The 14,931-nt window shown below is 34.8% G+C and overlaps 1 long non-coding RNA gene across 1 annotated transcript; it reads left to right on the top strand.

Moving 5' to 3' along the window:
- The first annotated feature begins 1,434 nt into the window (after nt 1-1,434).
- On the top strand, nt 1,435-2,015 carry LOC141703542 (uncharacterized). The gene is made up of 4 exons (XR_012567592.1): nt 1,435-1,490; nt 1,575-1,680; nt 1,799-1,866; nt 1,952-2,015. It is a non-coding gene; the product is annotated as an uncharacterized LOC141703542 (long non-coding RNA).
- Nucleotides 2,016-14,931: the final 12,916 nt, after the last annotated feature.

Genomic DNA, 14,931 nt, shown 5'->3' with positions numbered 1-14,931 from the left:
TACTACTCAAACTCAAGAAGAACTTTTGGCTTCCCACCTTGAGCAACAATCATCGATGTATTATCTCTCTCTCTCAGTAATTATTTTGTAGTTGTGTGTTCTTTTATGCTTGGTTTGATGCTTTTATATAAAAAGTTCTGATCTTTTAACACCTTACCTGGATTAGATCAGTAGATTTTATATTAATTGTCTTTATAGTGTGTTTTATGGGTTTTTATATATCTTGAACCTGCTGACAATTGAATATGTAGATTCTTGATTGTATGTAATGTAATTTAAACTTGTATTACAATTGTTTCAGTTACCTAAGCTAATTAGTTAGTGATGTAATTGCGTGAATTTGTTAATGATTGTTGTGTCGCAATTATCCAAGTCTTCTTTAGCTATAAGTTGATGCTGATTCGTGATCGATTTTAAATATGTGCTCTATCTATGTCCGGGCTATCCATTTCAAAGTTTGTTATGTCCTGTGTTTTTCACACAGAGTAAGCACTAATTAGTATTTTAATAGGTCACATATGTTTATATTTGATTTTTGTTTTTGTTTTGTTTGTGTTTTATTATCATTTAACTAATAACTTAACATTTGTGAAGTATGATTACTAATTGTGTCTGATGCTGCCATTTTTTTATACACTCAACTAAAATTATCTTATAGAGTATAAAGCTATAATGTAGTCAAGAACATGAGTGTTATGATCAAAAGCAGTTGATCCAAAATTAAAAGACCAATTTATCCAGGAAATTTAATTTATTCAAGGACCGTGTTTCCTGCCTTCTCTATATTTAGAGATCCTAGTTATATCATACAGGGCCAGTTATCAAGAAGCATAATTTTTTAAAATTATAAATACCTTGTGTGTATAGAAACGGTCAATTGCAGAAATTTAAATACCTCACCTGAGGCCGAAGCTTTGCATACCTTGGTTATAAGCCAAGAGGTAACCTAACTTTAATTTGAATTTATGTTTGTCTAAATCTAACAAATATGTAACATGACTGCAGATATATAACAACATTTACTTCAGATCTGGTGTTTCTCCGAGTAAATTTAAATCCTCATCGAACCAAGGGTTTGAAAACATCATCTGTTAGTTTGAATCACGTGTAAGTGCAGTAGTTCTTCAACAGTATTATAAGTGACAAATCTTTGATCTCTTAGTTATGCACATTGTTGTTTCCACTCTGGAATATTTCTGACAAATATAATACAGACTGAGGTTCAGTGACAACTTCAATTTAACTTTTCTAAGTTTGGAGTTGAAGCTTAATCAACATATTTTTGTGTAGAGTGTGGTTTCACAGGCCTTTCAAAGCTGATAATTGGACACTCTTTGTGGTAAGGACTAGAGTTATTTAATATGATAATTAAAAAAAAATCTTTTGCACTCATACTCTTTGTGGTAAGTTCTAAATTAAACACTTACAATTCGATATAATTCTTGATTTGTTTGTGATCAATTACAGAGATTGTTCACTTATGATGAGAGGTAAATCCATTTTTTTATATCTACATGTATTATTATCGTAATTGAGCATTTTTGTTATTTAATTAGAATTATTTTTTTGATTAGAGATGTTACTTTGTATGCTCTCGGTATTGGAGCTTGTGGTACTAATGCTTTAGATGACAAAGAGCTCAAATACGTTTACCACGAAAATGGCCAGAAATTCATTAAGGTACTATAAGTTTGTCGAGTAATTGGAATTATAAACAGATTAAGTTGGAGCAATCTATGTATAGATATTATTAAAGTTTTCGAGTTTTATGTATTTTGTATCGACTTCCTGGTTGTAGGTCTTACCGACGTTTGCTGCTATATACTCACTGGGATCGATAAATATTTCTGAAATACCTAGAATGTCGTGAGTATACCTTTTTGTTTTTTAATTTAGTCTTATCTTTGCTGGAATTTTGCCTGACTGAGCAGGTCGGTATTTTTTTTGCTAGATTTGATCCGCGCCTGTTATTGCATGGACAACAGTTTATAGAAATTTAAAGGTCGTTGCCTACTTTGTGTAAGGTTCTTAACCTCAAGTTCTTTATAACGAACAATTTGTGAATTTCATTGATATGTACAATTTCTTTGTTAGATTAGAGTGCCAATTTGAAATCACAATTTCTTCTATACGGATTATTAACCTCTGCCGGAGAGATTTTAGTGTATAGTAGTGCGTGCATGTGCGTGTGCTCGCGCAAATATAAAAAAATTAAATAAGAATCTGCTTAACTATCCTCAATTCAAACTTCTATTATTACAAGTTTTGAAATTTATTGTTGATGCATATACGAAATAAAACAAGTGTTGTGGGATTGCATGATAAAGGTTTGTCAATGATCTGATATATATATATGCACTGTAAATCCTAATTGAATGTAATTTTTTCAAAGTTTAGAATCTATGTATTTTGTAATTACTTTGTTGATGTCATAGTGGTAGCGATATTATTATTACCTACACGCACAATAATTTTATCAAGTTTTCATTCCCCTAAACATACATGTTACCTGATTGGTGTCACCATTAAATTAACTCGCTTTTGTTATTATGGCATGTCTTTTGATTGTATAGGTAAAGCTGCCATATTGGAACTTGAAGTTCTAAGTTATGGGGAGTCGTCTGATGAACCGGTCTCCATGAATCGACAAGTTTCTAAGCAAATGACTGAAGTATATATGACTTAAATGCACTTTAACTACCAAATATCATTTTTATGTAGGTTGACTCTATATTTACGGGGTGCAGGTGGCTTCTCAAAATCACCTCACCCATATTCTTACATTAACTATCAAGCAAATCGGAACGTAGCTTTTAAACATCCTAAAAGTCAGCCATTTGCAGTTTATGAGGAATGTACGCAGCCCTCCCAGGTATGTCACATATTTTTACATCCGTTGCCTCTTCGCTAATTCTGGAATGTTTCATATCTCCGTATCTACGGGTTTATTCTGATTTTAAACCTACCATATTTAACACTAGTGAAATTGTTGACAATTAGTATATAATTTGATAAGAAATGCTGACTTTTTTTTGCCTAGCAGAAATGCTGACTGTTGTTTGACTTGCTTCAAATTTCATGTTACAAATACTAGGATCACTGTACAGTTTTTGAGATAACCTATCAGTAAATTTGTCTTATGTAGCAACTCCCTGTATTTTAATTTTTAGGACACAGGTAATACACTTTAATTTGAGAAACATTATGAAAGAAGAGGAACAAAGCGAGAAAGAAAAGGGAAAAGAATTTCTTTCAGTGACTTTTACTGCGTGTCTATCATTAGATTAGAGTAAAACATGGACAGTTCATAATTTTTGTTTTAAATCATCTCTTGTACTTTCTTCAATTTGCATCTTATTTTTCCTGCCTGATGAGGCAATCATGCCCCTAGCGTGTGTAGCTTGGTGATATGGTGTGGCCAAATAAAGAAGGAAATAACATGAAATGAGGACATTCTTAGAGAAATGGAGGTAGCACTGAATACTGATTGGCCGTGTGAATATCGAGCAGGGTGTGATGGTTTGGTTACATTGAGCTTAGGTATCTCAGTGATCAGTGAGGAAGAGTGATAGACTAGAATCAATCTCATAAAGATATTTTTGAAAACGAGTGGTATCACACTGCTTCACTTTTTCCTTTAGTAGCAGTAGCAGAGGGCCACATTTGTCATATCAGGCTTACCTAACAGAATAAGGCTGCCAAGAATTGTATGAGTGCATATAGTTTCACATCTCTGACCTGGGGCATTTTGCTGAAGCTAACTAGCACAAGTGAGTTTTAGTTGCACAGCTAGTATAATACTTTTGTGGTCTAAAAGAGTTCGATGGATAGACGATTCATGATTTTGTCATTTATTTGTGATTGTTTTAGAATATTTGATTATCAATTGAAAGCTTGTACCTTAGTACCTGACTTTACTTAAGACTGGCCTAGATCTATGATGAACCAAATATAACAGAGTGTACATTATGGCTAAATTTTCATCTTTTGTGATTTCAGGCAGTAAACTACTTGAAAATAAGGAGTCTGATGGATTTGACATGCCGAACCTTGTCGAGCAAGATCAAGGTAAAGACTCTAGAGGAGATCGGGGAGGCTGTCAAAAATTGGAAATGTTCGAAAGGGGAATAAAAGCTAAGGGTAGACAAAAATTTATAGAATGGCCTTCTATAGCATCAGGAGTTCAGCCTCATATATGATCTGATAACCTCAAATTGTAGCTTAAGACAGCGCCATTCCTTCTATTGTAGCTTAAGGTCAATAGCTCTTAGTTTGGTTTTGAATGATTCTGTAATAAAACTAGATCTTGATATTTATGTTGATGAATATAAGTGTTTAGTTAGTTCATTGTTTAAATACTTTTAATGAATAAATATTGATGTCAAAAAAATGATTGGACATCCATTTTAATGAATAAATACTGATGTCAAAAAAATAATTGTACATCACCTATAATATATAAATACTGATGTCTCAAAGGCAATTGTACATCACTTTTAGTGAAGAAAAACTGATGTCAAAGACTCACATGTTCAAGTCTAAAAGAAATATAAACATCACTTTAATTGGGATAAAATTGATGTCTAAGTGCCAACATAGACATCATATTTTACTAAATAAATCGATGTTTAATATCTGATTTTACATCACCTTTATGAAAAAAATCGATGTCTATGTGGAAAAAAACATAGCTCATTATATGTTTAATCTGTTGTAATAGGTGTAATTTATTTATTAAATTATTTATTTCTAACATTTTTTGTAAAAAAATAATGCATGGACATCAGGCAGTTTGCCAGAAATGATGTCTAAGCGAGTAAAGACATCGGGTTATGGCCGATGTCTAGAATAGACATCACCGACATCAACATCGGTTGCTAAACAACATAGACATCGGCCAAAAACCGATGTCTATGAACATTTTTCTTGTAGTGCTAATTAAAGCAGCAGCAGCAAATTTGAAAGTTGCTGAGAAAGGAAAGTTGAGTTTGATCAACTGGGATAAGATTGATGAGGAGATATAGAAAAAGTTTGAACTTGTCAAGGAGCCAGTTAAGTCAGCCATCCATCACTCTCAACTCAAGCAAATCAGTGTGAATCAGATGAGCATGAATTATCTGGAATGAGGACAATCTTCCTGCATCAAGTCTACAAAGGCTGAAATAATTCTTAAACCAAGGGCAAACTATCCAAAATCATCTTTGAAGAACCCCTTAGAAACTGTGTATGAGACACCCAAGCCTGATGAGAAGAAGCTTCTGTCAAGATCAATTGTCTTCTATAAAGATCCAGCTGATTCAGCTTCAAAAAGGAGAATTGCTAAGATATTCAGAAATGGAAAGGAAATTTGTGTGGTAGCTGGACATCCACAATTTGCTCAAGCAAAGAGAGAAGAAAAAGATAGATTAAAGCAGGAAAAGAAGCAAGTTGCTCTAGATGCAAAGAAGACTAAACAAAAGAAAGAGCAGATTGCTATCTTGGCCAAGCTACAGGCTGTGAATTCATCTCAACAAATTCCCTCTCAACCATCTAAAGCTGCTGAATCAAAGAAGAAAATTGAAGAACAGAAGAAATCTCCAAAAAAGAAAGAATTGGCTACAAGAACAAAAAGGAAACTGGATATTGTTGACAAAGGATTGGAAGATCAATTTCGTAAGGTACCCACACCAGCTACAACTCAAGCATCAAAGCCCTTTGTGGCATTTGAAGATATAAGGGTGGTGGATCCCTACAAGAATATTCATGGTGAACCTATTGTGCCCAAGGATGAGCCAATAGAGGGGGATAAAATACCAATTCCTGACTTCAATTTACCAATCCTTAGCAAGCCAAATAGGACAAAGTCAAGGGCAGTCAAGAAAGTGAAGCTGTCACCTCTCAAATCCAAATCAGTAGTTAAAGTTCAACCCAAAGTTAACAGGGGAGACTACTTGTACTTGTGTGACATCAAGGAATTTTCTGATCTAAACCTCTATCTGAATGAACTAGATGAAGTGAGGGGAATTGATGCATACAGAAACATACCTGAAAGGTTAGTGTTCAAGTACAAAGGAGGAAAGGAGATTGTGTGGCCATTTCAAAGGATTCTTCAAGAAAGCCAAGCTGTACTGATTAAAGTTTATTCATCCTTCAAGAAGAACTTTGGGTTCAATGTAACTGCAAGAAGACTAGTATTGAAGAAGATTGAAGAACTAAGGAGTATTAGAGCTAAATATGCACTTCTAAAGACTCTAATCATCCCATATACAGGGAGAAGAGTGCATCTAAGGCCCTACTAGCTGATGGAGTTCATAGATGACAAAGGTGTGAGAAGATTCTTCAGGTTAGAGGACCAATTGAGTATCTCTAGCAATGAGACTCTCTTGGAAATGCAAGAAAAGCTAGATCTCTCAGAATCTGATGAACTGGAATTCCATAGGCAGCTCCAAAACCAGATTGATGAAAACAACAGGAAGCTTGGAAGAAGATCCAGACCTTCAAGAAACTAGAAAAATCTGCTCAGGCTAGAGGAGCATCTTGAAATGACTGTGAGCCAAACTTTGTACATTTTCATTAATTGAAGCACTTTCAGTATTATCTGCTTATCTTTAAAGCTGTATGTTTACGATATTTTGTAATCATCAAGTATCTCTTAATTTATGGCTACAATTCCGGTAGACATAAATTGGGGGAGATTGTTGTGCATATGTTGTGTACTTAATGATTTCATAAACAAAACATCTAAGTAGATTTTACTTAGTGAAATAATATAACACTCGACGGATAAGAGTTATAGTCCCGACGGATAACTCATTATAGTCCCGACGGATGTTAACTTATTATCCATCGAGTGAGTAGCTTATGTAATAATAAGTCTGTAGCACAGTCTGTATACATCTTTGTATAGATTCTGTAGTAGCCTATAAGTCATGTTGACTTTAACTAGATATGCAGGATAGGTTGATTAATTGTATATAAATGATGTCTTGTAATTCTGCATAAGTGAAATGAAGTCAAGTGCCAAAATAGCTACCGACGGATGATTAACAAAGCCATCGATGGATGATTAAATGAATATCAACGGATGTTTAATATAGCAGTCGACGGATGATCAATAAAGCCATCAACGGATGTTCTGAAAGTCGATGGATGATCATATATCCAACGGATATTCATAAAGTTTAACAGATGATCATATAAAGAATTCAAACAACAGTTGAACAGTAAATACTGAGCACAGCCGTCGAGATGTATACAAATCTACTGTGGAAGCCCATTAACTGGGTAATAGAGGATGAAAAGTAGCAAAGCTTAAGACTGATAGTTTTTATGTTTATTTAGTCTTTTTGACTTTGTAATCTTGGTAATATATAAACCAAGAACGTAGCAAATAAAAGAAGAGAACTCAGATACAAAAAGAGAGAAATCTTTGTAAGCAAAATCCTTAGCATTTCCCTGTATTCTCAGTAGTTCGATTTGCAAGCAGCTGTGAGCATTCTTGCACACAGAGTCCTCTCGATATATCATATATATCTCTGGTGGAATTGTTTAAATCCACCAGAAAGTTTTTAAAGACTCTTGTTTTTAATTACTCATATTTTGATTCAATTAAGTTTCTATTCCGCATTGTGCAAAATCAAAACACTTATATCTATATTCGAGTTGAACATTTTTATTTCGAGAAAAAGGTTCAAGAATTCCATTCAAACCCCCTTCTGTAATTCTTGCTATATTATTAAGGGACTAACAATAACCATAACTTATCTATCATCAAAACAATCACAAGTTTATAAAAAGAATAGATTTTAAACGCATAATGACTCACAACACCTCCGTTCTACTAGAGTTATACAAGGATTCATGCTATTATTGAACACATAACAAAGATGCTTACTTGACCGTGCAATGAATGAGGTCCCAAAAGCCTTATACAATAATAATCATGTAGCGAGTGTGAGGTTAGCGAATCCCAAACTATGAAAGCCTTAGGTCACTAGGCACAAAGTGCCATAAGAACTTAATAACTCGAGTATTAAAGAGCTCACTCTTGATCAATTATGCATAAACACATACCTTTTTTTTCTTTTTTTCTCTTTTTTTTCTTTTTTTTTCAACAATTTCTAAATGAGTGTGTTTCACTCCATCTCATTCAACCCTAGACTACTCATAGAAATATGGGCCGACTACTAGCCATTTGACGCCTAGCCTTATACACAACTAGCAATGAAATCCTTCTTTTCTCTTGTTTAAAAATCAGTATTTTTACGTCATAACGAGAATATCATAAATTCTAAATATAACCAAGTGATTAAATCTCAACAACAAACAAGTATGATCATGATCTAGATCAAAAGCAACCCTATAAGACTTTTTGAAAATATTTGTTTCTGGCATGTAAATCAATTCATTAGGACTTAAAAACCCCTCTATTCATCATCACTACACTCATCACATCAACCTAAGGGATCATGTTAAATATGCATGCAATGCAACTATATGAAATCACAAAAAAATAACAAATATGTCCTATATGAACAATCATGCAACACTACGAATGAAATACAACTATATGCAACATGAATCTATATGAACTATATGGACACACACAAACTAATCATTACATTATCACCCCCAAACTTAAAATTTTCAATGTCCTCATTGAAGGTAATAATAAGGATTTCAGACATACCTAGTTGTCAGGAGAATCACCCTCCTCGGGTGGAGGATCATGTGGCCAATCATCCTCGACACCAGTGGCTCGGAAAATAGTGCCCAAAGCCTGTGTCAAATCTACAGCAAAACGACTGTGAATGTCGTGTATGGCCTCCATACGCCTAGCCACTCGCCTGTACTGCTCATCACCAACACCAGTGAAAGGAATATGTCCTAAGTCCAATCATGTATTAGGATTTAGGAATAACTTTTATGTAATCTGTTTTGATTTCATTGATATTAATAAAGACTTGTTTTGTTTTTATTACGGGCTTTATCTATTTAAGTGTTTAAATAAGATATACCATAGTTTAGAGTAAAGCTTTTTATGGATTATGATGAGATCATAATAGTGAGACCTAAAAAGATGATAACTCTGAACTTAAATAGTTCCTGGTCGTAGGATTACTAACTGGTAATTAATAATCCGCAAAGATCGGTACATACTATGCTTGCTTCATTATGAAGGATGTCTGTTCTCATAGACATTTGTGTGGTGACACTATAGCTAGTATGTAGGTGCTTATTATGGAATAAGTTCACTGAACATGACTCGAGAGCTGAACAACTGATGGAGTTCACTCACGTGTCAGCAGTTGTTCACTTAGTGATAGTTGTACAAGTATCCTTAGACTTGAGGTCATCATAGTCATCTTGTGTACACTGAACTATGCTTTGGTTTAGTTCTTAGTCTCCAGGGATAATTATTAGGGCTCTTCTGGGTATAGGAATTTGTACACGAAGATAGTGTATGATCAATAAAGGATCTACCCCTTCCAGTGAAGGAAGCGAATGTTCAAGGCTGAACCACTTATGCTAGTTCAGGAATCTCTGGCCAGAGTAAATGAAATTAGAAAGGAGTTTCTAATTTGCATAGAACTATGCATAGTAAATGGTAAGCAAGTGATTGAATTAGATAGGCTTGACACGAGATCCATGCCTTGTATTTAATCGGGACATTGTAGGGTAGAAGGAGTTTATTGTACGGTAACTATTCACTGACAGGTTCTTGGTATTCTAAGCAGTGAATTCATATTATCCGGATAGTCGCGATATGTGAGAAGCATCACTCACGATGTAGAATAAATGTGATTAATTAATTAATCATATTTAATAAATTAGAGAATTATAAATAATGATAAAATAGTTTTATTATTATTTATTTCTACTACCGGCTTAATATTGAACCTACAGGGTCACACCATAAAAAGAGAATGATTTATGGTGGAGAAATTAATTAATAATGGCTAATAATTATTTATTTGTGAAATAAATAATTAATTGGCAAATTCAATAATTGATTAAATGAGATTTAATTGATTATAAATTAATTAAGAAAAGTTCTTAATATTATTAATTAAGGATTTAATTTTTGGAAATTAAATCAAGAGAGAGAATTATTTCTAAAGTGTTTAGAAAAAGGATTAATAATTAAAAGGTGTTTTAATTATTAATGAGAATAATAAATGGGATAATAATAATAATAATAATATTTATGAGAAAATTTCAGCTGAAAATTTTGCCTATAAATACACTATTATAGACCCTATTTATTCTAACCCCAGAAACCCAAAAGTTTCAGAAAACCAATTTCTCCACCTCCTCCTCCTCCAAAAGTCGTTTTCTTGGTGGATACCGGTGGAGTGCTTCACACTTGAGGAGCAGCTGCTAAGGATCTCTGATCGTTGTGTCCGAATTATTTTAAAAGGTTAGATTCGATCCCTCGAATTTTTATTCACGATTTATATGCTTTTATTTGGATTTTGTATGTGTAAAAGTGTTTTTCCACGTCCCGCTGCGTTTAAAAATCCAACAATGGTATCATAGCATAGGTTGTATGCATATAGATCTGTGGTAAAAATTTCAGAATTTTATGTGCTTGTATGAATTAATTATGATTTTTACAAGTTATATTATGGATTAATTTTGTCTGATGAGAAATCGTTTCTCAGAATAATTTTGAATGTTGATCTAGGTTCTACAAGTGTTGTAGATCGTCTGGGTATTTTTTCATAATTTTAGGATGTATAGATTTTTTATTATGAATTTTTGAAGTTCTTGCAATTAAATTCTTAATTAAATAAGTAAATATATGTATATATAGTATATATATGTTTGTATATACATCTGCTTTGCTGTTATCTATATTGCACGGAATAAAGAGAACAGGTACGGCGTCTGCTGAGACAAAGACAGGGCTGTCAGGCACGGGTATCGAGAAAAGTCAGCCGGCGGAAAAAGAAAGAAAAAAAAATAGGGGTGTAACGCATTCTGGGAATGCGTTACACACCTGTGGCGCATTCACGGAATGCGTTACACCCTTTAATGGCTTAAAATGGGTGTAATGCATCACCAGAATGCGTTACAGGGCTTGTAACGCGTTCCTGAAATGCGTTACAGCCCGTCTGTTGATATTAAAATTGATTTTTGGGAGTTTCGTAACTCCGTTTTGGGCGTGCAATATACCGTTGGATTTTTTCCGAGACGGATCTAATGGAGTGATCAATTTTAGTTTATATAAAAGTTTTGAACTGTTTATATTTCCATGAAGTGTTTTAAAGCTGTTTTTGATTGTTTTAATTGATTTTAAATGCTTCATGTGATACATAGAGATGTATAATGCTTAGACTAATGTGCTAGATGATGTAACATGCCTACCTTGATGTTTATTCATGTTGATATATGTGATATATGCTTAGTTTATCATGCGATGATAGATTTAGGTGAACTTAAATAAACATAAGGCGTTTGTTAGACAACCTAGTATAGTGAAATTGTTTCATAACCTTAATAACAATATTATGAATACAATCATGAGATTCTTGTGTTTGTGAAAACACGTAATTGAATATGAATTTTCGATATGAGAGAAAGGATGATTCTGTCAACAACAGATTTCTATCTGTAAGAAAGGGTTATTAAGTGACGCCTCTTGACAATGCTCCACCCGATCTGGGAATCATCTGATTATTGATTATTGATTTGAAATATTTAATTTAAAAGGAAGAATCTCTTTATAATATGATTATGATTGTAACGTAATATAATCCCTCTAAAATTAAATAATATCAAGTAGTAATTGGCCAATGATACAACGGGCTTGTGTCGGTCATAGCCTTCCAACATGGTAGAAAGTAGTTCTTATTTTTGAATCATTGTCGTTTCGTGCCACAGAGGGCTTTGATTTCGAAATAAGAAATACTTGTCTATTACATAGAGATGTGTACATTGAATAAGAATCTAAAGGTCGTTACGTGCCACAGCCGTGGGCCTTTGGGGACTGATTCAATTGTACGGAATGTTGGGTTAGACTTGACTTAGAATATTGAGTTTGTCGTGCCACAGCCGTGACTCAATTATTCAAGAGGCTAAAGTTTGATTAGGGAATAACATTAGATGTAATTGACAAGAGTTGTCTGCCTATTAACATTACATGGGGTTTCGTGCCACAGCCGGGGTTGTGTAATGGAATGTAGGATCCCTATTCCCACTAGCATTATGAATGCTTAATTTTTCATGTAGGGGGTTGAATAAATTAGGAAAACTAGTGGGAGCCACTTATGAATAAAGACCCGATTCATATAGTGTTTTGAAATGAAATCGAATATTTGCTAAGTGTTGTTATGTGTTTATCATTTACAGATTTACTTTGTACGTTATGTCTTCTGCACTATCACTAGGAGCATACTGGATGCTCACAAATTGACTGGTCCTAATTATGCTGACTGGCTTCGAAACTTGAGAATTGTTCTCAGGATTGAGAAGCTGGAATACGTGATTGACTCACCTAAGCCTACTGAACCTGCTAGTGATGCACATAATGATGAACATGTTGTGTATCGTAGTGGATAGATGATGCAAATGTTGCTCAATGCATCATGCTAGCTTCCATGAACATTGAGCTACAGAAGCAACATGAGCATATGGATGCTACACTATCCTCATGCATCTACAAGAGTTGTATGATGTGGCGGGGAGGACAGCTCGATATGAGATATCGAAGGAGCTGTTCGGTTGTAGGATGTCTGAGGGATCATCTGTGAATGACCATGTACTTAAGATGATCAATTTGATTGAACGTCTTGGACAACTTGGTTTTGCCATGGATGGGGAGCTGAGCCAAGACTTGGTCTTGCAATCGCTTCCGAGTTCGTTCTCGCAGTTTGTTGTGAACTTTCACATGAATAAGTTGGATGTAGCCTGCCTGAACTCCACAACATGTTGAAGACTGCGGAATCGAATTTTCCCCCTAAGAAGAGTTCTGTTCTTCTAATTGGTGAAGGTTCCAATCCTAAGAAAAGGAAGAGGAACTCTTCCAAGAAGAAGAAAGTAGGTGAGAAAATGCCGGTTCCACCAAAAGCTGAAGACCCCAAGAGCAAAGTTGTTTGCTTTCACTGTAACAAGGTGGGGCACTGGAAGAGGAACTGCAAGGTTTACCTTGCAAATTGAAGAAGAAGGGTAGTGAGACTACCGCTTCTGATTCAGGTATGTTCATGATAGAAGTGAATATGTCATTTCTACTTGGGTATTAGATACCGCCTGTGGTTCTCATATCTGCAATTTGTTGCAGGGACCAAGGAGAAGTAGGACTCTTGAGGAAGAGGAGGTGATTCTACTGATGGGAAATGGAGCAAGAGTTGCTGCTGAAGATGTAGAATCATTTCATTTACATAGGCCTACGGGCAAGACTATTGTTTGAAATAATTGTTATTTTGTTCCCTCGATTGTGAGGAATATTATTCCCATGTTAGACTTGGCTGGATTTTCATTTATTATTGAGAATAATGAATGTTCTATTCTTAGAGATAATATTCTTTATGGACGTGGTGCTTTAAATAATGGTCTGTATATGTGACATAATTTACTTCAGATTGAACAAACTATATAAAGAAAAGGGATGATGAAAATCTCACTTATAGTGGCACTGCAGTCTCCATTTAGTGGACATGGAGAGAGGCTGCAATTTGCTAGGAATGGTACACACAGATGTATGTGGACCAATGTCTACGCAAGCCATGGGTGGATTTTCATACTTCATTACTTTCATGGATAATAGATCTAGATTCGGATATGTGTTTGATGAAACACAAGTCTGAGGCCTTTGAAAAGTTCAAAGAATATAAGTATGAAGTGGAGAAACAACCAAACATAGTATTATAACTCTTCGATTAGATCGAGGTGGTGAATACTTGAACGGAGAGTTTCTGGATTATCTCAAAGTAAATGGTATAGTCTCCCAGTGGACTCCTCCAGATTGGTATCTGAAAGGAGAAATCGAACTTGTTAGACATAGTTCGGTCCATGATGAGCTATGCAAATCTTCCAGTATTCCTATGGGGTTATGCATTGGAAACCTCAGCATATTTACTGAATAAGGTGCCTTCCAAAATCTGTTCCTCAAATTCGTATGAGATATGGAAAGAAAGGAAACCGAGTCTTAAACACGTTAAGATTTGGGGATGTCCAGCTTATGTCAAGAAAGTTGACCCAGATAAGCTGGAATATCGATCCGAAAATGTAGTTTTGTGGGATATCCTAAAGAGACTTTAGGGTATTACTTTTGCACCGATCATCGGGTGTTTGTCTCCAGACATGCTACCTTCTTGGAAAAGGAGTTTATCCTTGAAGGAAACAGTGGGAGAAAAATTGAACTTGATGAAGTTCAAGAAGCACAAACTACTACGGATCAAGTGGAAACACCTGTTCTGACTGAACAACCTTTTGTGGAACAGCCCATTCATAGATCAGGGAGAGTGTCTCGCCAACCTGAGAGGTAATATGGCCTTGTCATTGAGAATGACAATGAGTTGTCAATCATTGATGATGACGACCCTGTGACCTATAATGAGGCTATGAGTAGTGTTGACTCAGAGAAATGGCATAGTGCCATGAAATCCAGAATGGAATCTATGTATACGGTATACAAAAGATAGATTATAGCAGATGGCCAGGTGGAGACCTATAAGGCCAGGCTTTTGGGAAAAGGATTCAAACAAAGGCAATGGATTGACTTTGATGAAACTTTTTACATGTAGCCCTGTTAAAATCAGTTCGGATTTTGCTTGCGATTAATGTGGTTTAAAGCAAGCTTCTCGTAGATGGAACATCGTTTTGATGAGACAATCAAAGAGTTTGATTTTATCAAAAACGGATGAACCATGCGTCTACAAAAGGGTTAGTGGGAGCGCGTAACATTCTTGTATTGTATTGAATTAGAGAGTTGACACACATAACAACATA

This window comes from Apium graveolens, unplaced genomic scaffold (genome assembly GCF_009905375.1).
Source record: "Apium graveolens cultivar Ventura unplaced genomic scaffold, ASM990537v1 ctg6717, whole genome shotgun sequence".
NCBI lineage: Eukaryota > Viridiplantae > Streptophyta > Magnoliopsida > Apiales > Apiaceae > Apium > Apium graveolens.
Note: the sequence above shows the minus strand (reverse complement) of the source record. Positions and strands in the feature narration are given on the sequence as shown.